This window comes from Plectropomus leopardus, chromosome 19 (assembly GCF_026936395.1).
Source record: "Plectropomus leopardus strain MGB_pleo_1.0 chromosome 19, ASM2693639v1, whole genome shotgun sequence".
NCBI classification, from domain to species: domain Eukaryota; kingdom Metazoa; phylum Chordata; class Actinopteri; order Perciformes; family Serranidae; genus Plectropomus; species Plectropomus leopardus.
This window is the reverse complement of record NC_142194.1, coordinates 5,272,073-5,297,913: the sequence shown is the minus strand read 5'-3', so window position 1 is coordinate 5,297,913 and position 25,841 is coordinate 5,272,073. Positions and strand designations below refer to the sequence as shown.

The 25,841-nt window shown below is 38.3% G+C and overlaps 1 long non-coding RNA gene across 1 annotated transcript in view; it reads left to right on the top strand.

Moving 5' to 3' along the window:
* Nucleotides 1–14,045: 14,045 nt before the first annotated feature.
* Nucleotides 14,046–25,841, top strand: part of LOC148186285 (uncharacterized) — a 146,952-nt gene continuing 135,156 nt past the window's right edge. The window contains exon 1 of the long non-coding RNA XR_015775080.1: nucleotides 14,046–14,510. This is a non-coding gene — a long non-coding RNA (uncharacterized LOC148186285). The remainder of the gene's footprint in view (nucleotides 14,511–25,841) is intronic.

Genomic DNA, 25,841 nt, shown 5'->3' with positions numbered 1-25,841 from the left:
CTGGCCGGTCCAAAAACGTCTTTTTTCTTTTTTTTGTGGCTACTTTTCAAGTATTTTTTGTAACATTTTACCAATTTCTTGCAAATGTTTTGGATCATTTCCTCTGAAATTGCTCATTGCTTTTTTCTCATGTTTTTTTTAAGAGGTCTAGTTTGCTCAGGTTTTAAAGGCTTATCGAAGAAAATACATTTGTCATTTTCTTTTGTTGCTCCAGCAGTTTTTTATATAACACACCCTGCCCCTTAATCCCAACAGTCAGGACAGCTTACCTACATGTGGACTTCCAAAACAGCGGGTTAGGGGCAAGGGGTGTCTTGGGATTGAGCCTAAGTGCCACTTTGCAGGTTGACAGCCCCTCCAGGGGTCTGAATCAGCAAATGGACGATGATGAACTTGATTGGAAGAGCAGATCGGCTCAGGGTAGACCTGGTGGTCTGCCTCGCTTCCACCTCTGGTTTGTCCATATTACAAACTGCAATCACTTCCCATCTCCAGCAGAACTGTTACAAGCGTGCAGTTCATTTCAATGTCAGATGTCTTTTTCCCCCCACCATGTAATGGCATTCACTGCGCGGACAGAGAGGGAGAGCGCTTTCTGCTCCCATAAATAAGTCCGAGGTAGGCTCCGGCCTGTTTCATCCATCACTGGGCTGAAGCTGTGTTTGTAGAGCAGGAGGGAGCGCGGGGGGGGCAGATTCATCCATGTTCCCAGCAGCCGTCCCCCCTGTGGGAACTTCACGCAGCCATTAAACACCTCATGGCAGCCCGTTAGCTATCGGGCCAGCTGAGCCGAAGAGAGAGCTGCAGTCCCACAAGCTCTCCTCTCGTCCCCGCGGACGTGTCAACAGGTTTTTCATTTAAAGTTTTAGTGCACATATCGGGCACATAAGCCTGCTGATATAGGAGAAATGGAGGCACACATCCTCGGTCTCACAGAGAGTCATACAGGTGTTAATGTAGGATGTGAGGTGCAATGAAAAGGTCACTGCAGCTTTGATTTGTTCCAATAATGGAAATAATTGTTCACATACAGCGTAATAATGATACTATTCAAGCAGATTTCAGAACAGCTGGTGTGACTTTAGTGTCAAAATGATCTGAAATCAGCTCTTGTGGCTGTTTCTTTATCCGACACCCAGTCACGACAAATGGTTGCAATTTTCTTTTTTTAAAGATTATTTTGGGACTTTTTTTGGCCTTTATTATTAGACACAACAGATATAGGAAAGGGGGCAGAGAGAGAGACGGGATGACATGAGGCAAATGGGTTTAGGATGGAATTGAACCTGCGGCTGCTGCAGCCTTTGGACATGGGGCTCCTGCTCTAGTTGAGCTAGTTGGCGCTCAAATATGGTGTGACAATAGATAAAGAAACGTAGGTATGATGAGCGTCTGCACGGACGTCATATTGGGGAGGTTAAGATCCGCAAGTAAACAAACACGTGTAATGAGAGATGCAGATTTCAAAACAAAATTGACTGTAATTCGTTTGATTCTGAACCGATTAAGTCTGAGGTAGGCCTGTTTCATCCATCACTGGGCTGAAGGTCTGTTTGTAGAGCAGGAGGGAGCACAGGGGCAGATTCATCCATGTAAATCGTTTAATTCTCAACTGATTTTCATGCAGTTTAGTTTGTTATAAGCATCAGAGAGTGGACATGATTGTGGTTATCTGTTTGAATTCATTTCAGTTACTGGCGGCAATCTGATCAGCTCTATGATAAAACAGAAATCTTCTGAATAGCCACAACACTGTGACACGCAGGAACCGATTTATGAATAATCAACATCCAGCGATGCAGTGCAACAAAGTACATTTATTCAAGTACAATGCCCTCTTTTTTAAGGTACTGGCACTTTACTTGAATATTTGCATTTTCTGCTACTTTAAATTTCATGCAACTTCATTTAATTCAACACCATACTTCCACCACTCTATAGAAACATTACGCACCACTTCTTAGAGCAGCGGCCAATGAGGTATTTATGTTTCTATGTCAGAGGGTGTGCCACCCAGAGATTTTTCAGTGGCCATAAACATGACCTATGACATCACTGTTCGAGCTATTGACAAGTCCTTTGAAAGTTAGCATCATATTAGTCGGAGGGTTATACTACCCAAATCTGAAACGAATCAGATGAACCTTGCATGAGAAGTTTGAAGTTTGCATCAATTAAAAAAAATGCAGAAAATTGAAAATGGCTCACACTCACAAAATTAATGTAAAATTACATTTACAACAATTAATTTCATTTCAGTTTATTCATGTATCGATCTTCTATCGTCTTTCATGATCAGCATTTCTGATTTTTCATCATTCATCTTGACAGTAATCGTGAGGTCATCTCAAAGTGAATCCATGACGACGGCGATCCCTCGACAAACACAGATGACCTCTGTGATGTCAGCAGGCCGCTGAAACCTGCAGTGGGAGTCTGAGGGGACGTGATAGCGTCTAACATGCCCCTAAATCACCCGCGGGAGAAAAACGAGGTGGTTTTTATGAGGGAGTGGAGCGCAGGTGTTGAAATTGACAGACTGCGCTGCAGATTCCCAAGCTTTTAAATGCGTGCATCTGGACTAATAAAGCCCTCTGTTTATAAAGAGAGGGCCGGACCCAGATATGCGTGTGCTTGGTTATCATCACTTATCACATTATTAAAATATCAAAATCAAAAACATAATTATTAGCACAAGAAACAAACATTTCTGCTCCAAAAAAGCCCAATAACCAGTAAAATTCCCCCAGCTCAAGTGTTCCTCCCCACCCTGTCGTGGGAGTGGTGCAGCCCGTTTGATCTCACCTCGCCCCGATTAATTAAAGGAGAATGCCGTCGACTCTCAGGGTCTCCATGGTTTTCACACAGCCATCCCAGAAAGTCAACTCGGAGTCGACAGCATTGTGTTGTTGAGCAAGAGTGAAGAGGTGGCTGCTTCCAGCACTCCTTAAAACCACACTCCACATGCCAGGGATTCCTCCTGACCGCACCACTGGGCAGAAGCAGATGCTTGATTGATGAATAGACTTCGTTAAGTGTGTTTTCTCCATCAAACAACTGCAGCGTCTTTGAACTTTGTGACGTTTATTATTTTGGTGATTTTACCCTTCAGCATCAGGCGATCAAGTTGTGTAGCTTGTAAAAAGCAAAGATTTACGCCAGTGAGGAGTGTGTTTATGTTAAACTGTTTATTTTTTCTATCTATCTAAAGACTCTCTGGCTTTGGAGTCATAAATAAAGTCACTTTTATTTGTGGAGCTGAATCTCACACAGGAGCAATTCACATTTCTTTACAGAGTGATAAAGCTGTTGAAAAATAGCAGAAAATAAATGCATAAATAATGTCACCAAGTCACAAAATATTTTTAAAAATAATTCAAATGTTGAAAAAAAGTATGCAGTTAATGTTACAAAATACTTAGTGAAGGAGAATACAAATCTAAATCTAAAATAAAAAAAATATATACATGTATATATTTTTTTTTAAAGTCATGCATATGTAACAAAAAAAAGTTAAATAATTAGTTAAGGGGAATAAAAAATATATAACTTTTTTTTTACATAATACAAATGTTTAAAGAAAACAATACAGTTGCTAAATTAGATTTAGTTAAGGGGAATAAAGTTTGCATGTATAAACTGTAATGAAGTTGTCCAGAAAGGGTAATAAACATCTGTCTGTTGTAATATATATTAATTACTCTTTATTAAACAATTTGTCTGCAGTTATGAATGTAAATGAAGTTTTTAATGAAGATGCTGTTCCTATGAACTTTCCCCACACAGGAAAATAGGAAGAAAGTCAGAAAATGTAAGCAGAGGGCACAGTTTCTGTAGATAGATACACTGCCACGCACAACTAGTGGGTCATAAGTGATGACTGAGAGGGATTACTTTTGCATAATCTCTAGAAAACACATATCTGCGTATGTAAGCAGAACCGTTTGCAGGTAAAAAGTCTTTGTAGAGAACAAAAGAGTCAGAACAATTTGCAGAATGCAATCTTGGAAGCCACGATTAAGTTTTATATTAGCTTTTTAAAAATATTTATATGCATTTATATCCAAATATATGTTTAAAGAGATTGCATGAAATGTTTTCTGGATTTGCATGAAGTTGTTAATCGATTCAGTAAATAATGAGCAAAGCACAAAAGAAAAAGTCTTGGCCAAGATGAGTGCTGGCTACACATCTCCTGAAATATTGGCCATTGCCCCTGAAAGACTTTATTGTTATCAGATGATAGTTGATGAGTTCCAAGATTGACTTTTAAATGCGTCTGCATTATATTTTAGGAAAATCCTGCACAGTGTACCTTTAATAAGAGGTTAGGTAATCTGCCCAGATGCTGTGCAGCCCTGTCCCTGAAGGTCAAAGGTTAAACTTGCCAACACTGGACACTTTCAGTTTTCTTTGTTTTTGATGATATGATCTCTTTTGTCTGTTTATATGTCCCTATACTTGCCTTCACTTGTTGTGTTATCACTGCATTTCACAAAAATGTTTAAGTTTAAAAAAAATTAAATGGAATTAGTAATAATAATAATAATAGTAATGATAATAATAATAATGTTTATTCAAAGCCAAGAATAGATCTTATTAATGAATAATAACAGATAAGTTCTTTGTTTATAATTAATTAAATTATTAATCAGTGTCTACAATGTATAGATGCCTTTATTTTGTATCCTGTTCAATATCTGAGACTTTGCCGTCTTCGTAATCGCTCATTTCACTGAGGCCGAGACGAGAGGAAAGCACTTCTCCTGCTCTGTGAGGGAGTGTGTCTGTCTGTGGGATTGACTGCTGGAGTATAAAGCATCTCTCTGGGATCCATCATGCGGCCTGACAGTAGGGACGCGGCCCTGGACCGGTGACAGCACCCATAAGTCTCCAGCGGGGCCCCTGGCAGGCTGTCTCATGACTCTGTGCAGGTGCCTCCTGTCCCTGTCGGAGTCGCCAGCCAACCAGCCAGTCAGCCCCTAAATGGTTCTTGTCCTCCTCCTCCTCCGTCTCGTCTCGCATCGTCTTTAAGCTCCGCTCCATCACGTCACTCAGTAAGATGTTCCACAGCCATGGAGGGGCTTAGCGAAAGACGCCATGTTTAGTCATTAGCGAGCAGGAGATCTTGCGTGCCGTATCGGATGTCACATCTGACAACAACTAGAGAGAGGAGCAGCATGTGCTTGCGAGCGACGGGATAAAAGATCAAAGACAAAAGCATACTTGTGTTAACCTTCAGTCTGGTGATAGCACAACATCAAGAGTACGCTGCTAAAATAAAGATGCACTTCAAAAGTTGAAAGTGATTCATGGTCTGCTGTTAGATGCATCGCTGTCCTAAAACTAATAAGAGAAATAGTTTTGCATTTTAGGAAATTTGCTCTCTTGTCCAAAAGATCAATATCACTGTCGCCAATCTGTTGTCATTCCCAAATCATCAAATACTGACGCTTTGTCACACCCTTCGGTGTCTGATAGAGACTGACAGGAAATCCTATACATATACACAGTTACACTTGACACAGAGCTGAAACACATTATAACATAATTAATGTGGTAAAAGTGTCGCAAACGGGTTAAGGCAACAAAACTACTTGGTTAGGTTAAGAAAAATGTTTGGTTTAGAAAGTTTTGGGTTAAAATAAGTACGTTTGGGTTTTTTTGTAGTTGTTTTTGTTTTTTCAAAGACAGTTTGATAATTGATATATTTAGTTATTTTTAAGTTTTATTTGCGGGTATGACATACAGACAGGGAGGTATGGGTGGCTACAGGTTAATAACACAGAAAATCAAAGCAGGGAGATTAACTGTAGTTGTGCTTGATCAAGATTTGAATGATTATTTTAGGGAAGCCGAGATAATTTGGCTCAAAAGGTGTGTGTAATTACTTACATTTGTGCTACAAAAACAGTACAAAATAATAATAATAATATTAATAATTTAAGAAACATAAAAAAAAACAGAGAGAGACAAAGACATTATTATTAAAGAACAAAAACAGTCAAAATTTTGTAATTTTCTCTCTTTTTAAAAAAAAGATTAGGTTGGAGGGCATTATTGCAAATAGACAGGAATTACTTTAAGACTATAAAAGAAAACTGAATACATTAAACCCATGTTTAGAAGACTGATGATCATTATGACTGTGTTTTTGTTTGTTTTGTTATTTAGTGACATCAGTCTTTTTTTATCTAATTCTCGGCAAGAAACAAGGGCTATTCCTTTAAAACAAAAACCAAAAAAACAGGATACTGTTTTTAGAAAAACTGACACACGTGAGATCATTAACAAGAAGATGCATCTTTTATATATTTGTTTTCTTTTTTCCTCGTCCTCCATGATTTGATGTTTGATCACCTGGCATGAACAGGCGTACTGATGAGGACTCAGTGTACTCTTTCGTTTTTGCAGTCAGACAGCTGTCCAACAAATAAATTATTATTACTCTTTCACTTGATGCATCCACAGCTGCGATTTGTCAAAAAACAGGAGGGCTGTGATTTAATATAAATAACTCAACAAACAATTAGTGCATTTCATGGCTTTCCAAACACCAGAAACACGCCTGTATACACACACACACACACACACACACACACACACACACACACACACACACACACACACACAGTTCTTATAAAGGCACTGGCATGTCATGAGCGTCTATTAGCCAACTGGGCTCAGGTTGTAAAATCTGGTTTGTAAGGAAACAGACCAAACACTCAAATGTCCCACTGAGTCTGTAAAGACCTACTCAGAATGTTAACAGAAAATCACAGCTTTTTCCAAAAAATGCCAAAAACACAAAGGGGGTCTGGGTACTTACAGTTGCGTAGCTGGGGTAAGAGAGATCATTGCTAATTGCTGTAGCCCATAACGTTGACAGATGTCCTGACAGAGAAATGTGCAGAGTCTGGAAATGATCTAATTTTTTGCTGTCTAATATTAATTTACACGGTTATTAATTTAACTGGAGGCATTTGTGAAACAGTGAAAAAGTATTGGACAACAAATCTAAATGGTAGTGATCAGAAAAAAAGTTACGATATCATAAACAAGTTTAAGATATTGTAAAAATGAGTGAATGCACAATGGGAGACTGAATTCACAAACACTACCTGTCCAGCTTGTCCAAGATTAACATTTCTTTCCCAACAAAGCACAACACAGTATTTGATATAGTAACGTCCACAAAAGGGAAAGCAGAAAGTGTAAAACACCAACAGTTAGCCCAACAGAAAATATTTACACAAAATATTGTATTAGCATCATGTTAGCATCAGATAGGTCGACTGTAAATAAAATTAAATCGATTCCCCGCCTGTTCTCATTGATCCCGCTGCCTGCTCCTACTGGATTCGTCTCCTCCGCTGCCTGCCTACGTTCACAATTTCCCCGCTCGAACTCTGAACTATCGCCTGTAAACCTGACCTCACCCCAGTCTCTCTACAAACGCTGCTTGAACCCATGAACTGATAACTGTCCCTACTTACCTGCAAACCGATTATACTCACCTTTGCTCCATTTAACCTGTCAAAAGATTAAATAAACATTACCAACTACTCACCTGCTCTGTTGTGCTGCAATTGGGTCCTACCTCACCCCGTTACAGCGTGGACATCAGTTAACATTAATACCATATTACACTTTACATGTGATCAAAAATTGATATTTAATGTGTTAATTAATAAAAAAAGTTTCTTACTATTGACCAAACATTGACTTTTACCCACCATGTTTATAAATTCATAACGTCTAGTCGGCAACTGGTGTTATAAAATAACGTTGTTATCAATGTTAGTATACTCGCCTGGCATGCTTTATTGTTAAAAGTTTGCAGCTAATAGATGCATATACTCAAATGTGCAACTTCTAAAAGTAAATGATAGTTGCTAGGAACATTTCTGCAGCCCTGACATGTCAGGTAAATTATTGAAATTTCTCTCTCATAATTCCGACTTTGGAGGTCTGTTCATGAGTTTGTACTCAGTAAATCAATATTTCTTAGGAGAACATGAAGGCAGTAAAAAGGTCTCATTGTGGCGTTGATGTCATTTGTCCGTGGTGTTAGTTCGTTTATAGCCTAGTGTTAGCTCAAAAGTCAGCTCAAGCCTTTGTGAAGATTATCTTGCTGAACTGGACAGTGTAGTTTTGTTCATAAATGTTTCTATGTTTGTAATGTGAGATGGGTAGGCAGGGTATTGTGAATTAATCTGCTCTTGAATTTGATTAATTTGTTGGTGTGTATGCAATCATGTACAAGTCTGTGTTCACATTTTATTATTATTTATTTTAACATTGATCAGTTAATTACACATGTCAAAAAAGTACGTGATTCAAGAAACAGCTCGCAAGTTGTTCTTGAGCTCTGCCTTTGAAACGTGTCATGTTGGGAGGATATTTTGCCTTCAAGCCAGCTGCAATCCAAATATTTTCTGAGAGATTTCATTGCCCTGAGGCGTATTTCTGCTAAATCACAAACACCCCGAAGGACTGAATTAGCACAATTTAACAAATCTGAGCTGTAATTACACCTTTTTTTGCATTACGTAATGCCGCTGAATAGAACTGATGTGGTCGAAATAATAGTTTGTTCAGCGTTTGACTTTATGTTACAAGTTCAGCAAGTGGGGAAGCAAGATGCTGCACTGATGTTTGCGCCATGAAAAACACGCATCCTCTTGTGAGTAACAACAGAGCGCCGTCCAAATGGGCCGTCGTGTCGAAACCTTAGATCACCAAAGGGAGAAAGAAAAACTTTTTGCAAGTTAATGTCTTCCTTTTGCAATATCACACACACATCCTGAGAAATAAAGTGCCATCTGACTCCGCTTGTATCTACGGTGCAGGTTCAAGAGGATGAACTCAGGACGGGTCAGATGAGTGCGTCAAGACAGCGTGGTTTTTGACGGTGGTCATCGAAAAGGCGCTGCGATATCCATTAGGAGTAACGGCTCTGCGGACAAAAAAGAGCGGGGTGTCTCGGAGGTGCTGATTGAGCCGGCAGATGGAGTATAAATTATGATGAAAAGGCATCAGCAAGGTTGACCCCCCTCCATCTATGCTTAATCTGCAGCCAAGGAGAGATTTTTATTTTCCTTGCAAGATCAGGGGAAAAAAACGGCCGGGGAATCATTCTGCTAAACCCTCGGTTGGCAGGCGCTGTCTCCGAGTGGTTCAGCATCTGTTGCTTTATTTTCCAATGGAGCTCGCAGCTTTTTTTGTTTTTTGTTTTTTATGCCTAAATGATTTCTTGCACCATGTGATATTGATTAATCTTTCATGATAGCAGCCTTAATTCAAAAAAAAAAAAAAAGTCTCCCACATCTTGAGTCCAGTTTATAAAAATGTTCTGGCATTGAAAACCTGAGGCGCTATCAGTTTTAATAGAGGTCAGAACATCTCAGATGGAATGAGTACACGGATAATAGCTGGTCCTGGTCTGAAATGGTCCGCTCTTGCCATGTTTTGGTAGTAAAGTTTAGTTCAGTATCGTAGCAATTAAACACAGGAGTCGTAAAACAGAAAATGATACGACAGTAAAGAAATACCAACTAAACAGACACATTTACTGAAGGCATTAAAATATCACAGCTGGCCTCTAGATCCATCTGAAACTAAAGCAAATAGTGCTACCAAGGCTGCGCAATCCTCTGAATTTGTTATTTTAATACCATAATAAAATATACAGGCTGAAAGGACAGAATACAAAATCTCTCAGGCTACAGAAGTCTGCAGAAGAAAATGTTGGTATTGTATGTTTCTGCAAACCACAAATAAAATTTGTATCTTTTGTACGTGCTTTATCAACAATATTTTTATAGACTTGCTTTACAAGATAATTTCATAAAAAGCAGTAGTTTCTGCAGAGACGACATCACTGTTCCTGCCAGGATAGTGCCATGAAAAGTGGTTATTTACCATGACATTTCTGCGTTTCCTGCTTGGATAGTCTCACAGAAAGCTTTTTTTTGTCAATACATCACTGCATTTCCTGCCAGGAAAACAAGCATGAAAAGCAGGTTTTATTACTGACACATGGCTGCCTTTCTTGCAAGGATAGTGCCCAAAAGAGTGATGTTTTTTTGCCAAGACATTTCTGCCTTTCCTGCCAGGTAAATGGCATGAAAAGTGGCTGTTTATTATGGAGAGATTGTGTCTTTCCTTGCCAAGATCATGCCATGAAAAGTGTTTTTTTTTTTTTGCTTAGACTGTGCTGCTTTCCTCTCTGGTTAGTGCCACAAAAAGCGATAGTTTATGTTGAAGCATTGCTGCTTTTCTTGCTGGATTTGTGCCCCCCGAATCAGGTATTTTCAATCTTTTATTTTATTTTTTTTTAAATCAGGTATTCTTTTTCTTAGCATAATCAAGTGTATTTTGTTCCCAATCCTACCCGCTGTGTTTTTGAAAGGTAAAGTTTTAAAATCAGCCACATAATAACTTGCAAATGTAACATATTCATGTTTTGCAGAAACCTAAAATGCCAACATTTTTTTCTGCTTGTTGGATTGCCACACCGGGGGATGACATAATTCTTTTCACTTCCACAACCTGACTCAGAAAAAAAAAAATAAAAGGGCCGAAAACCATTTCCAATCCTGCACAGTCAGTTGCAGTGAAGCCTGACCTCTTTCCCTGTGACTCCATCCTGCACCTGTGCAGCCGAGGACCTCGGGGACGGTCCCTGTTCAGACCGTGCATGGGGCCTCGGGCCTCCCTGTCGTGTCTGATGAATGTCGGTGGGTCCCAGGGTCCTCTCCCCGTAGGTGTGGGTCCGCCTCCAGAGGCCCGATTAAAACGGCCTGCGCTCTCAGCTGTGTTTGCCGCTTGTCAAACAGTCTGGTTTACGGGCTTCATTAGTGGAAGAGGTGGGTTACATATGGGGAGTGTGTTTTACTGCCACTGGCTGTCTGTAAAGTCCAGAGATCACGACTTGTCTGACACTCCGTAAATCAGCCGAGCTTGTGCACATTTCTGTACAGTCAAGAGCAAACCGGATGGAAAGAGGAAGACTGTTGTTGTTACAGAGCAGCTTCAAGAAATGTGAAATGCTTCAAACTATTGCCAATACAAAATGCATTACTATAAGATTTTATGATATGTAATCAATGTATGCACAAACTATTTTTATGGAAAACATCTTTTGGGTATTTTTATGTGCATGCACGAGTCAGTAATTAGTTCAATCTGATTTTTCTCTGCTGCTTCGCTTCAGTCCTGAGGGTTTACTTCTTGTTCAGTATGTGTGGCTTAGGTTAAGCTCTCTGCTGACGTCATGCTATAACAAGACATTTGCATAGTTTGATGCTTTCAGTCACTCCATTACAACTATTAATTTAGTGTTCCCAACATCTAAATGGGAAAAATGAGGCAGTATAAAACCGTAAGCATTGTTTTCAGTGGCTGCAGGAACTACTTCAAGTGTTTTTATTAGCATGAATTCAAGTAAATTAAAAATAAATTGCAAATTTTCCATTTTTTATTGTTTTCTGTGACAGTTTTATTAATACATACTGCATAAATCTCAGACTTCTGGTGTTATGGAGCATAAATGCTCCCCTCTTCCCTCTCCAGGTAAATTAAAAAGGAATAAATAAATAAATAATAATAATAATAATAATAATAATTTTTCTTTACCAAAAATACTGTTCTGTTCCTTCGGGTGACATTATGGAAATGGAATAATTTCATAGTTTGAAGAAGATGCATTGAAATGCTGATGTGGTTTGATTTTCTTGTTTTTTGGTACATTTTTCTTTCAAAATCTTCTTTTTCAAGTGCAACATATCTAACCTGTCATACAAAAACAAATGCGGATAACAGTTTTTTGTAGACATTTTCAAGTGTATTTGTAGAGCGTAAAATAAAGCATTTAGCTGCCTGCTGTCATATTGTCAGATTGGATGACAGAAAGATTTTTGGCCATATTACTTTGAATGTATCCAGCTTGTAAAAGGCTGATTCGTGGATATGAGTTTAAAAGAAAAGAAATCACTGCCTGAGCTCGCAAAATAGGTTTTATTGCAGGTCTAACATATGCTTCATGCTATGAAATAAAAATTTATACATATGGTTATGATAAAAAAATCTTAGAAATCCAAGGTCAAATGAACAGTTTCCATGTATTAACCCCCTCACAGCAACATTGTAGGCTTTTTTTGCTTAAGTTGCAAATGCTATAGTAAAAAGTCATATTTGCACACTTGTAAACAGACAGTTGCACAGGAGAAGAAAAAAAACAAACTGTCATACGTTTGTAAAAGTAATGGTTATTCTGATACTTGTTACCTGAATTTCAAACCACTTAAAAATTACTTGGTACTTTGGTAGTAAAATTTATAACTAGAAAAATAATTAAATATTAAAAAAAGGCTGGAAATTCAAGATTTCCTTCAAGATCCACTACAGGCATGTTTTAAAACTTTAAAAAAATACTGACATTGGAATAAAAATATTTGTTAGATATGCCTATGGTTAAAACAAATTATAGGATTGCACCAACTTCCTCTCTGAGAAATCTTAAATTTATGTATATGCAAGTTCCCACATCACACTTTTATATCTTAATGTCTCAAATCTCGCTCTTATGTACATGTGCGTGAAATTATAACAAAATCAAAGACTTAATCGTGGAGAAATACTTCAACTAAGCTTTATGCATATTATGAAAATGTAACATAGAAGTCATAGAAGAGCTCAGGCCTCTGGGAATATACTTTTAGTTTAAAGAAAAACTTTATTGTTCAACCAACATGTTTCAGTTCGTGGCCTTTTACAAATAAAACAGATATAGAATAAAGACAACCAAGAGAGAAAAGTCTCAGAAGCAACAACCTGAGAAAAATATCAGAAAAGACCAAAATGTGATGAAACTCTGTAACCACCGGTGCCTGTGGTTAACATATTAAAGAAAAGTGATAATGGTTTTACAGGGTGTTTAGAGCTCTGCTGACATTACTGATGACACTTGTTAATGAGACAAAGGTCAGTGAGGAGACGGAGGTGCTGACATTTGCTAAGTTATGTCTGCAAAAGAAATCAGCAGCATTCACTGCTACACAATTATGAAACATCTGATTTAATGCTATAAAGAATATAATGGAGTTTAATCTGATGAGAGGTACAGCAGGACAGTTAGTGTCTTAACAAACTAAGAATAAATCCAACTCAAAATTAAGTACAATATAAAATGTTAAATAAGGACCAGTGGTGGGATGTAACAAGTTACTATAGGCCCAGTGCACTTATGTCCAATTTTAATGTAAATGTAAAGCTACCTGACAGTATATAAAGTAATTAAAATATAAATCAATTATCATTTTTTGGATTCTAAAAATGTTCTGAGAACAGTAAAATGCAACCAATAGTGTTTTAATAACGTTTTCAGCTGCAAGTTTTATTTTAGTTACCAGAACTTTCTACTTAAGGTTAGGATAATATTAAACATAAACATGTTGTTGTTGTTATTATTATTATTATTATTGGTTAACATATCACATTACATGACATTTTTATTTAAAAAACAAAAGTCTGTAATGAATGTTGCTTTGGAAATTTTTTCTCTCTTTGTTCTCATGTAACATTGTGGGAACATTTTATAAAAGCACATTATATGATCTGTCACCTCAACATCACCAAAACATCCTCAGGATGTTACAGTTATAAAACTACATTTTAGTCAGCATTAAACCTTACAGGAGCATTATTTGAAATGATAAACATCCTTTAAAATGCAAACATATTTTAAATTTAATTTTAAATCATTTGAAATAATCTTTTTATCTTTAAACCTCTTGTCTGCACTTTTGCTGTTTTTAATGATTTTTATTTTACAATTTATAAATAATTTAGAAATGTATTTTACCTTTTATGTCTTAGCTCTTTACTCCTTTTTGTAAATCTGTATCTTTTATTATGTTTTCATATTTTGATATAAGCAGCTGAATTGCCCTGTTGTTTGAAATGTGCTGTACAAATAAAGCTTCCTTATTTTGACTTAAAAAACGTTTAAGACTGGCGGAAAAGAAGCAAAGATGGCGGCTTCATACGCACGGAGATGGGGACGGAGGAAGCGGGCTAAAGGCGGCAGTTGGTCGGTTAAAAAAGCGGCAGGTGGTCGCCGTGAGTAAGGAGAAAGTCACAGTTAAGTGTCGGACGTTAATTTTTTTGTCGCTATCTTTGTTTGTTAGCTGCTAGGCTAGGGCTAATTAATGCTAATCGCGAAGCTAAGATGCTAATTGCGTATATTAGTTATAACGGCAGCCGTTAGCTTTCGTTAGCTCGTCATTTACAGTTAGCTGGTTTAACTGGGGACCAGTACCAGCGTGATGTTGGACCCGATAATGTCAGACAGACCGGGACAGTTGTCCTCTGGTGAAGATGATGGACCTCTCAGGTGGTGGACACATTTTTGGACTTATATTTGGTGAAGATTTTAGCGCCCAGCAGCAGCGACCTGATAACGTCTGTGTCTTTGACACCCAAACCAGCTGCAGGACAACAAAACCGTGAGTTTGACATTTTATTTACTTTTTAAAGTGAAGATGTATTTACTTACCACAGCCTTCAATGTTGTTTTTGTGATTGTGACAGACTGTCTGGGTAGCTGACATTACAGCGAAATATTTTTTGTTCGATGTTGCATGAGTATTGTAGTCGTATATAGAAAGTAATGAAGTAAATTTACTTAAGTACTGCACTTAACTACAGGTTGTGTTGCTTGTACATTTCAGTACTAAAGTGTTATGCACTCTATACTTCTACTCCATTACAGTTCAAGATAAATATTTCTTATATTTTTCTTTGGTAGCTATGGTTACTCTCCCAATTAGGCTTTTGCATTCAAAACATATGAAAACTTACAGAATATGATGCATTGTTATACATTTAACTGGCACCTCTGTGTACACTTTTATTTTCATTCTTGTTACAAATATTTACATTACATCATATCCTGTTGCATCCTGCCTATCTATGCAACCGCTGATTTATGTCACTTCATTTTTTTTGTTTGTTGTATTTCATCCTTTATTTAATCTTGCACCATTTATATCCACATTTCTTGATTGTATTATTGTTTTTGCTTGATTGATATTATAATGAGAGGTTCATATATGAATTGCAGTCTGCAGAGGAGTGTTTTTCATTGGCAATGAATGTTCTTGCAATTATTGTTCACTTGACAATTAATGTTGGACGTTGAAGTTGGGTTCAGACTTTAGGATGACGTAAACATTTCCTGTCTTCATAATACTGGCCAGAGTAAATGTGATTCATGACATTATCCCAATGATAATCAAAAAGTGCTTAAAACTCTTTAAAGGGCATACTGAAATCACTTACCTTTTATTTTGTTAACACATTTTTATTGTATCAAAGAGAAGATGCACAACTTTTAGTGACCATCCTTTTAGGTGTAAAATTATCAAACAATCTGATACAGTCAGGCTTTTCAACTATTTAAAATGGCATCATATCTTCAGTATGATAGCTGGCAATGCTTTATTACATATTATTTGTATTTTTTAAGATTGTTGTGTTTGTAACCAGTTTTCGTAGAGTTTTGTTTATTGTTTATTGCCCAGCTGAATGATCACCATAGAGCTTTATTTTGATATTTTATCTGACATTTTTCTAACAGCTGAAGTTACATTATTGAAACTTTATGGAAATTTTTTTTGGACAGCCTGATAATAGTAGTTGCCAGTGGCTACACAGCGAAATCTGCTTTGTTAGCTAAAGTTTTAGAGCATCACAGAGAAATTGAAATATGGGAAAAATTTCTTCTCAACTTTAGTCAACATACAATTTTACAGCAGCCTGGATGCTAGCTTTTTTAAATAAAATCAGTTTGTTTCTTTTGACATTATAAGTTGTTAGAGTGCTCCATTGAATTTCAATAATGGAAAATAGAAATGGAAATGTTGGTTTCTCTATATGAAGGTTGGTCAACTGTTGCAGTCCTCAGTGTTCTCAAATTGAATTATTTGACCTTCACCAGAGTGCTTAAGTCCCACTGCCACAAATCTAATATTTGGACTTATTGGCTAGAAATCTGCGTTCTTACCAAATATCTCTCCTAATGCTGTGGGACATAAGAGCGCCTAATGCCAGTGAGTGAATACACATGGGAGCAAATTTGTTCCATCTCTGGGAGATTTAGTCGGAGGTAACTTTATATTTTCTGTGCATTTCTTGCGGTTAGCTGTCTGACTGACGCGACGGGACGAAGGAGTCACAACAGAAGCCCTCATCTGTTCTACTTAATGCAGACTGACTATTGGCTGTGACTGCCATTTTAATTCTCACCCAATCAGGCCACTTTCGCTATTGAAGTGCTGGGAAATAGTGATGCACGCTGTACGGCCCGTGCCAGCTATGGCAGACGTGCTGCTCTGTGGTAGCAAAAGCAGTTATGTTTCCCAAGACGTATTTCAATTTAATGATGCAAGGAAAACGAGGGCTTTCCCTTGAGCTTACTTTTTGACTATTCCTATTTTTCAAGCAATTTCACCTGTCCACAGCTGGGCTCAGATCGCAAAATGATGTTGTGCTGAAGCATGACATCGATGTCTTTTAGGGTTTGTTGTGGAAAACTGGGAAACAAATGACTTCAGTCTCAACTGAGGCATTGAAATACCTGTATGTGCTGTCACTAAGGGGTTTTTAGTGCCTTGGAACGGAGCTGACAAGCCAGCAAATCTGGCAACTTCTGCAAGTCTTTGCCGGTTTTCATCATCCACTTTCCTGGTGGTCTTCAGCCGACCAAGTCAACGCATTCAGCCGTTTTAAGTGCTCGGAGAAAGACCTGGCAGGAAGGCAAACCTGGCAAAGTGGCTTTTCATGCAGAGACAGAGGAGTGTGTGTGGCACTGCATGGTACGTGAGTGTGTGCATGGCGGAGGGGAGGGCGTCTAGTGTGGGAGCAGGCAGCTCTGTCGTGAATTTAAACAGCTCACTGAGGACTAAGCACTGGCAGGCGAACGTACATCTGAGGTGACGCGTCATATAAAAAAGGCAGCGAGCGTTTAATCTCCTTTCTCCTTGAAAAAGAGCAGCTCCTTCTTTCGCCGAGTTCCCAAAAAAAACACTGCATTCTCCAACAACGCAGATGGGGGTTGAATAATTCATGGCAACGCAGGCAAAGTGTCCTCATGCTGCAGTTCTATAAAAATAATCCCATAACATCATCACACTCACCCCGTTGCTTGCGGCGTTCAAACAAGCCAGCTGGGAGAGGTCGACTGGCCTTCAAGCCTCATGACTCAGACTTCATTCACTGGCCTCCTCTGGTCTTTGTGAGGAGAAGTTTGCAGGAAAGAGAGAGGCATTTTGATAAAGAAGAGCACAGATTTTAGGTGATTTTGATGATTTGAATGTGTAGATGTGTTGCTGCAGCCTGACCACATTTATGAAAATGCTTCACCTAAAGCAGAAATGATCAAAACTACTAGGTTTAATGACTCTCCAGAGGAGGACAGTCTCTGTTTGTTGTGTGACCTAGGTGATACTGAGAATTGGTTTATTTTTCTGTTTTGTCGCCCTGTCTGTGATGACAGGAAATTGACTAAAATGTCATCAATTTATGCTGACTTCTTTTGGTTGGATGAATATGAAAGACTTTAGAGTTGTGCTACAAGAAGGGAATCTTTTTTGTTGCACGTATTGTTGCCCCCAAAGATCTGAGTACGTCTTCTACTCCAGCATTAGCTTAAAATCATGTGTGGACACCCTCTACATAAACTTGATTTATCACCTGAAGAGCCAATATCCAGAGCTGTGACTCGCCAGGCAACATATTTTTCTGTCAGTGTCTTCATAATGACAGGATTGTCGACCTCAACAAGTCTCTCTTAATCCATTCTTTGAAACACAGGAGAGATAGCGAGAGGTGAGGAGATAAAGTCAAAATTACACAGTTACACATGTTTGTGTTTCGTGCAGAATAAAAGTCTATGTGTGGCAGCAAACCTCCCATTTTCATAATTTTGTGAGTGTCCCTTTTTTTGTATCACTCTGTAAACCCTCTTTAAATTTGTACATATTTAATGCAGTGCAGACGGCTCTCTAGAGTTCTTTTTATCTCTCAGCAGGAGTTTGTGAACTTTGAGTTGTTGCGTAAATAATAAAGATCTGTCGATCCCATCAGAGCAGAGCTGATAAGATTGATGGATGAGAAGAGCACCCGCTGCAGAGAAGAGTGAAAGCAAACTTTTAGACTTAGTACAAGTAACTATTCAATTCGCACTTTCAGTGCACCTGATGTTCAGCTGCTCCGTATGTGCCCAAAGTATGCTCTGTGCTCTGAGAGTGTGGTATAATGAATAATGGAATGAAATATAGATGACAACAGCACTCCCAATGAAGGGTCCAGCAACAAAAATTTAAAATTAGAATGGAGGATGCTTTGATTGTAGTGGGCTGCCACAAGTAAGTGAATGTGTGGGGAAGCCGTCATGTGAGGCGGGATACACAGGCAGGGAGCATGTGGAAAAAAATGTATATTTTCAGGTGTGGCAAGGATGGATATAGGACGTCAAGCGTTGAGGGGTGGCGCATTCACAAGTGCCAGCATGCACTTTTCTGTAGCCAGTATAGGGGTTGTAAATAGAATATATTAGGGGCAGCTGTTTTGCTTGTGCTACTCGCTGGTGGTGTATTTTAGCTTTGAAAGAGAACTACGCCCAGTTTCAAAATTCATACAAGTTATTCTTATGTTTTAAGACAGTCCAAAAAAACTGATATAACATAAGCAACTCCCTCCCAAACCCTGAAACTAGAGTGCCAAAACTTAAATTTGTGATTTCATAGCGTATAAAATCTGGAGCTGCTCCATAGACAATGAATTGGACAGATGTTCTAGGTGATATTGAGAGCACCCATTGTGTTACTCTCTGGTTTTTGTGTTTGGAAGAGAGTATCTCACATTCACAAATACTGACCAAAGTTTCCTAAACCATGGTCATATTAGAATTCTCCATTAAAATGATGTGCCCTTTTAAGTGTCCACAGCCATATAAGTGGCTCCTTGAGGCTGTACTTTGACACAATAGTGTTTTGAGCTAAATGCTTATGTCAGCTTGCCTTCATGCTCACAATGCCAATGCTGATATCCAGATGATGTATGTATGCTCCCCATGTTTGCTATCTTAGCATGCTAAAATTTGCTAATAAGCATTTAAGACAAAGCGCAGCCAAAGCTCATGGGAAAGTCATTAGTGTTGCAGGTATTTGGTTATAAACCAGAGTATTAGACATGATAAAGGCACTGGATTATTTTTGCAAAATATGCAAAAAAAAACCCCTCTTAATGTGATTATTTGGAAATATATTTCGCAAATTTTTTGCATTAATTTTCACAGAAAAAAAACTATGTCATTTTTGCTGGGGTCTATCCCAAAGGCATCTTTTTAGAGCCACAGTGCTTAATTTCTAATGGTTTGTTGTGACACATTTTACCTTAATCAGAAACACTGCAGCTCTTGCGATTTTGGTATTGCACTTGGTCATAACGCAATTTTGATAATATTAAGATGAATTGTACAGGTTTATGCTAGATATAAAGTTAAAGGATCAGCAAATTCATTTGGATGTAATGTCTGGGAAAGATTAATATTTGCACAAATTTAATGGCAATCCATCCAGTAGTTATCAAGATATTTCAGTCTCGACCAAAGTGCTGGACCAACAGATGACATCTTTAGATCCACAGAACTAGCATGACTAAAAACTTTGGACTGAAACTGTAAAAACAAGGAGAAAAGAAAGATAAATGCTACGTGTCGGCAGAGAGGAGATGGACTATGTGTCTCCTGAAGTGTCTGAGCTCAGCTTCCAAGAGGGCAGTGTACTTATTTTGGCCGTTTCTGCTCATCTTGGCAGAAGCAGCATTAACAGTTGTCCACCCTTTCCTTTAATGTCCATCCAAAGTCAAGTTGAACAATTTCATTAGAACAGCACTTTGCCCTCTAGGGAGACAGATAGGGAGACAGCTGACAGGGATGAAAAAAGCCTCGGCTGATGATGGAGGATGAAAAAGCAGCCAAGAGGAGGAAAGAAGAAAAGGAGGTGAAGACTGAATTGGTCCGATATTTCACCCAACCTGACAGCGCTGTTGTTACATGCACTCAGTACAGTTAACTTTGATTTTTTTTCCCCTCACAACTCCTTTATTCTGGAAAAGTGAAGCGAGAGGTGAAACAATGACAAACTGACGTTTCGTGGCTCGTTGCCAACGTCCCCCCCCGGAGTGATGTGATCTCCCCCACCGAGGATATTAACAGTGACCCCTCATGTTCATAATGTGACCCATGAACAACCTCGCTGCTCGATCCGCTGAGTTTGTTCCAACTCTGGTCAATTTATTCAAGGTTTCCCAATGTGGTTACAATAACACGAACCCCGAAAAGACATTTACATTGTGATAATGTTACGGGCCAACTGCCTGGGAGCAGTTAGACGTATGCGCAGTCAAAAGCATGGAATCAGTGTTTAACCCCTTGAAACCCTTAGCAAATTGGCTTGATTTCTTTCAAAAACATGGGGAAAAGACAATGAGCAATGGAACAATAATCGACCCAAAAATTAGCTAGAAATTAGTAAAAAGTACCAAAAAATTACCTGAAAGTTAGTAAAAAAAAAAATACACAAAAAACAAAACAAAAAAAAAACAAAGAAATGACCTATGAAACTTCTTAACATACAGTGATTTTTAAATATGCAATTATGATAATTAAATCGTTTTTCCCTAGCTTTTCCCTCCCTAGACATTTTCCCTAACTTTGTTAAAATAATCTTCTGATTCTTATAATTTCTTGCAATTTGTTTAATATTTTGTACAGTCAAAAACATGGAATCATTGTTAGAAAGTTAGTAAAAAAAATGCACAAAAGAACAAAATAGAAAGCTGTAAAAACAACAACAAAGAAATGACCCTTAAAAGTGCTCAACGTAATTTTAAATATGTAAATATAATAATTTTAAATATAATTTTTCCATAGCATTTTTCTTTTTTCCCTGGACATTTTTCTCTAAATGTTTTGCATTTTGTTGAACATCTCTTACCAAGTTGCTCATTGCCTTTTCCCCCATGTTTTGAAAGAAATTTGCTCAGGGTTCAAAGGTTTAAATACTTGTCAAAGGCATCTGAAAGCAGCACAGGAAAAGACGTTGCTCGCATTCAAAGGGTTAAACATGGTTATTATTGTTTCTATGCGGCTTAGAAATATTGCTGTAATGCTTATGACACTGTCTTAATGATCCCCAAAATGTTGGGATGCTCTTTAAATAAAAACACAATACAGAAATTTGTACATATTTTTTTATCTGTGTTTAATTGACTACAGCACAAAGACAAGATATTTGATGATCAAATTTATAAACATTGTTGTTTTTGTTTTGAATAAACAAAATTCCTGCAACACATTCCAAAAAAAGGTTGGGATAGGGACATCTTTGCCATTGTTTTACATCACCTTTTTCTCACTCAGTAAGTGTTTGGGAACTGAGGACACTAATTGTTGAACTTTTGAAAGTGATATTCTTTCCCATACTTGCTTGATATACGACTTCAGTCACTCAACAGTTGGAGAGTTTCTCAGATAGAGAACCTCAGGAATGAGTCCTAAAAAAATGCACTTTCTTTCAGGTCATTTACCTGCTTGTTTTTATCTTTGCTTTTGTGTGTCAATTTTCAGATAATTTTTTTTGTATCTTTTTACTCATTTGCTGCTAATTTTTGGGTCACTTCTTGTTAAGATCCTCCTCCCAAGTTTTTTAAAGAAATCAAGCCAATTTACTTAGATTTCAAAGGGTTAAACTTCAGATATCTTGTCTTTGGACTTTAGTCAAGAAAGAATTAGTCAGAACAAATTTGCAAATCACAGCGCTCTGTTTTCAGTTATGTTTTACACAGCTTCCCAACTTTGGGGTTGTAAGAAAACACTTTAAGCTTGATGGCCCATCACTTTTGATTTTGATCTGCATTGATTTGTCAACTGAAATACAGTCTGAACACATCACATCACCATAAAAAGTAACCATCGTTCGCGGAACAAATGATCACTTCTCCAGACATGCAATACCGTAACTTGTAATTAAACTCTACTGATAAAAACACTTCAAAAGCATTTCTGTTGCCAGTGTTTGCACAAACAGGCAGCGCCATGGTGTGAAAAAGTGGCTTTACGAGCACATTAAAGCGGATACAGTTACAGCGCACTGGCTTGTGGTCCAAATCTCTTAAATGGTTAAAACAACAGTTGGGTTTTGTGGGTTTTTTAAAATCACCCCTTTCTCTGGCTTGAACTCGGGTCAAAAGAAAACCATGGCACACTATGGTTGAACTTGAGTCCATAAAAGCAGTTCAGCTAAAAGCTGTGCAATTTATGCTAAATGGTTGTGGCTGAACATGATATTTTCTATTTCATTAGGGCCGTTTAGTAATGTAAACCTTCAGAGAGGTCCTCATGGACAGCTCAACAACAACCGTGACCATGATATTCAGTCATACTTAAAGAGAAATCTGCAGTTAGTTAATAAAGACCATATTTATCCTCTGAATTGTAATTATTGTTGGAAAAAATAGGGACGCACTGGGGAGTAATGTTGTATATCTGCTGAAGAAGAGTGATTGAACTAATGTTCTTTATTTCAGTAAAGGACTGGGGCTCATCCAATTTTCATGTGCGTACGAACACACACTCATAACGGCAGCCACATCCGTGCGCTCGAGCCCCATGGGCCAGGGTGAGTCTCTTTCTCTTTGTTCTAGCCGAGTGCCTGATTAGGAACATCAAGCATAATTTCCTAATTGGGCTGTCCTAACCACTTTCATCTGGAGGATACAAGGCGAGCAGGTATAGCCGTAATCTAATAACCACGATCGTGCGGCCCACTCACACAGACACATGTAACAGAGGATGTTCGCCCTGTGACTCAGCCTTTTCCATGGAAGAATTGAGTTATCATCGCCGGCATCATCTCTCTCCCCCTCCAGCGCTGCATGGCCTACAGCAGATCCACTGCTGTGTGCGGTACCTGCTGCAGGCACCCGCATCATCAGCATGTGGTGAAGCTTATTGCGCTGGAAGCATATTTGGGATATTGTGTCCCAAAAGCTGTTCTAGAAATAAATCAAATGAAGTATAATGTAGTGTGCCAAAATACCAAAATTATGACTTTGATATAAAACCTGCCTCAATATCTGGATTTTGATACCTTAAACTAGGGGTTTACAGATATGAGTTTTTCAGGACCAATATGATACCGATTATTACTGCTTATTGAGACCGATAATGGAATGAATTTACAAGAAAAATTAATATATTTCTTTGGGAATTTATAATTTGGAATATAACAAGCTCTAACACAAAGCTTTGTTTAATATGCAACTTTTTTTTCTAAAGTTAAGTGAAAATTTAAATAAAAAAGGAATTAATAAAAATAGCTCCCTGAGGTTTTCCAAGTAAATGTTCCTCCCATGCTGACACTTTCGTTGCATGTACTGCAGACTGCCTTCCCTGGTGTCGGTTGAGTGTTATATGCACACTTTTTCATTAATTCATTTTATTGGCAATCATTAAAATAAAACGCTGATACAGATAATTGGCCAAATGCCATATATTAGCCCTGATAATCGGTCAGGCTGATAAATAATTTTGCATCACATTTTGCTCTGGCCTTTTCAACATAATACGCTATTATCTACATGAAATGTAACAAATGACTGTGTGAAACAAAAAAGGCCATTAACAAACTCTGCTTTGCCTTTTGATTATGTTAATTTAGGACACTGACTTTATTGGACTCTTGTTTCTTTCGAGTCTTTGGCTCAATCCTACTTTCTAGTATTAGTAAACTGTGCAACACTAGTGTGATATGAAATGGACTTTACAGAGAAAAGGTGGTGCATGGATCATGTTTGTGGTAATCTAAGTCATTACAAACCGTTTCACAGCAGATGTTTTAACTTGCCATATTGGGGAAAGCACAGGTGAAACTGGCTCAGTTTCATTAAGTGTACCAGTAAGCTATTCCAGTAAGCCAGCATGCACAATAAACCAGAACCTCCCCTAAATGGAATGCAGCAACCACAAAAGTTATTAAATACACCTGTGCTTTTCTTACTTTGATATGTCAAAATGTCTGCTGTGAAAAAGTTTATTGCAACATTCACCTAATATTTTTTATTTCAATATCTTCTAGATCAAGAATGTAGTAACTTATCAACAAGGAAAAGCTGCTCATAAAGAGTGTTTTAAGAGCTTTTAGATTAATGTCAGTGACGAGCCAACACAGTATTTTCTACCAGCCTCTGCGGACGTCTCATATAAATGTTGCCTGGCTTAAGTATTTGTTCATGAAACTCCAAACTTTCTGTTCAAAACCTCCTCGGGGACAAACAAAAATGCTCACGCAAATAAATCAGGCTCCATCAAATGCTTTGATAAATGAATGTAAACAAATGCAAGTCAGATGTTTTTTTTGGGAGGGGGGGCATCGAGGGCGTCCACAGAGGGCCCTAACCTCATCACCGCAGTAAAAAGCTGATGTCAGATAGCTCCTCTAAATGGACAGCAACTTCAGAGCTGTCAGTGTGGACTCAAAAGCGTGATTGAGTCATCTCTCTTTGGGGCCGTAGCTTCATATGGCACACATGTTCTACACTTACACAGGGCCTCATACATCTATCAAACCCGAGATCAGAGTGTGATTGTGCCTCGAGTGCGTCTGTGTTTGTGCGTGTGTCAAGGTGTCTCTGTGTAGCTCTGTAGCATACATGTGCGAAACATACGCAACCATATGAGAAAAAGGAGCAAAGCTTTCCCGTGGGCATTAGAGGAATGCAGATGGTGTAGAGAACAGAGGGGGTGTTAGAGTGTGTATCCCTTTTTACCCCCCTCGTGGTGGTTATAGATGAAGATAGAGAGAAAGGGCGGGGTTTCAGAGGCTTTATCGCAGGGCTACATCTTTTGGTTTAGCAGCGCTGACATCCCTTGGGACAGTCTCACGACCAGGGAAAGCCGTGAGGTCGAGGCCAAACCAATAAACCTTCGCTATCTGTACCTCCCTCATAACCTTGTCCCACCATCCCTCCATCGCACGGGCTCACACACTCGTCATCCCCTGGCTCTCTAAATAAGGGCATGTCGAGTCTGTCAACACTTGGGAGCACAGAGGAGACTTACAAATCAGGAGGGAGTAGACAAAGTTTTCTTTGCAACTGTTTTAATCTGATAAAAGCAGAAACTCCTCAGTCAGGTTGTTTTTAGATTTGGAGTCTTGCTCTTTTGTCAAGTAGTATTGTTTTAAAAATACAAATGAAAGTGCATACAAACGCATGGTACACAGCCATAAAGGTAAAGTAGAAGTCTCGTGATACCATAAATTTACTAGGTGATACCAATATCAATGAATTCCATGATTCTTAATACCAAATTCAATACCACGGTAAAAAAAACCAACCAAAGTTATAAATCCCAGCTTATAAGCATGTATTCCTTTTAATAAAAAAGATTTAAAGTTAATATAATTTTGCTGTATTGTGGGGCATGGTGGTGCAATGGTCAAGAGGATACTGGTTTACGCCGGCTGGGGCCCTCTGTGTGGATTTTTGTTCTTCCTGTGTCTTCTTCCTGTCTTTTCTCTGGATTCCTCCCACAAATGCAGTTAAGGTTAATGGGTGACTCTAAATTACCAGTACATCTGAATGGTTGCCTTTCTCTATGTATCACACTTGTGATAGCCCGTTTTTCAGGTTTTTGGTGCAAAATGCATATCGACGACCTAAAGATATTCAAATTATAAAATCAGGAGAAATTAAGCATTTGACAATTAATT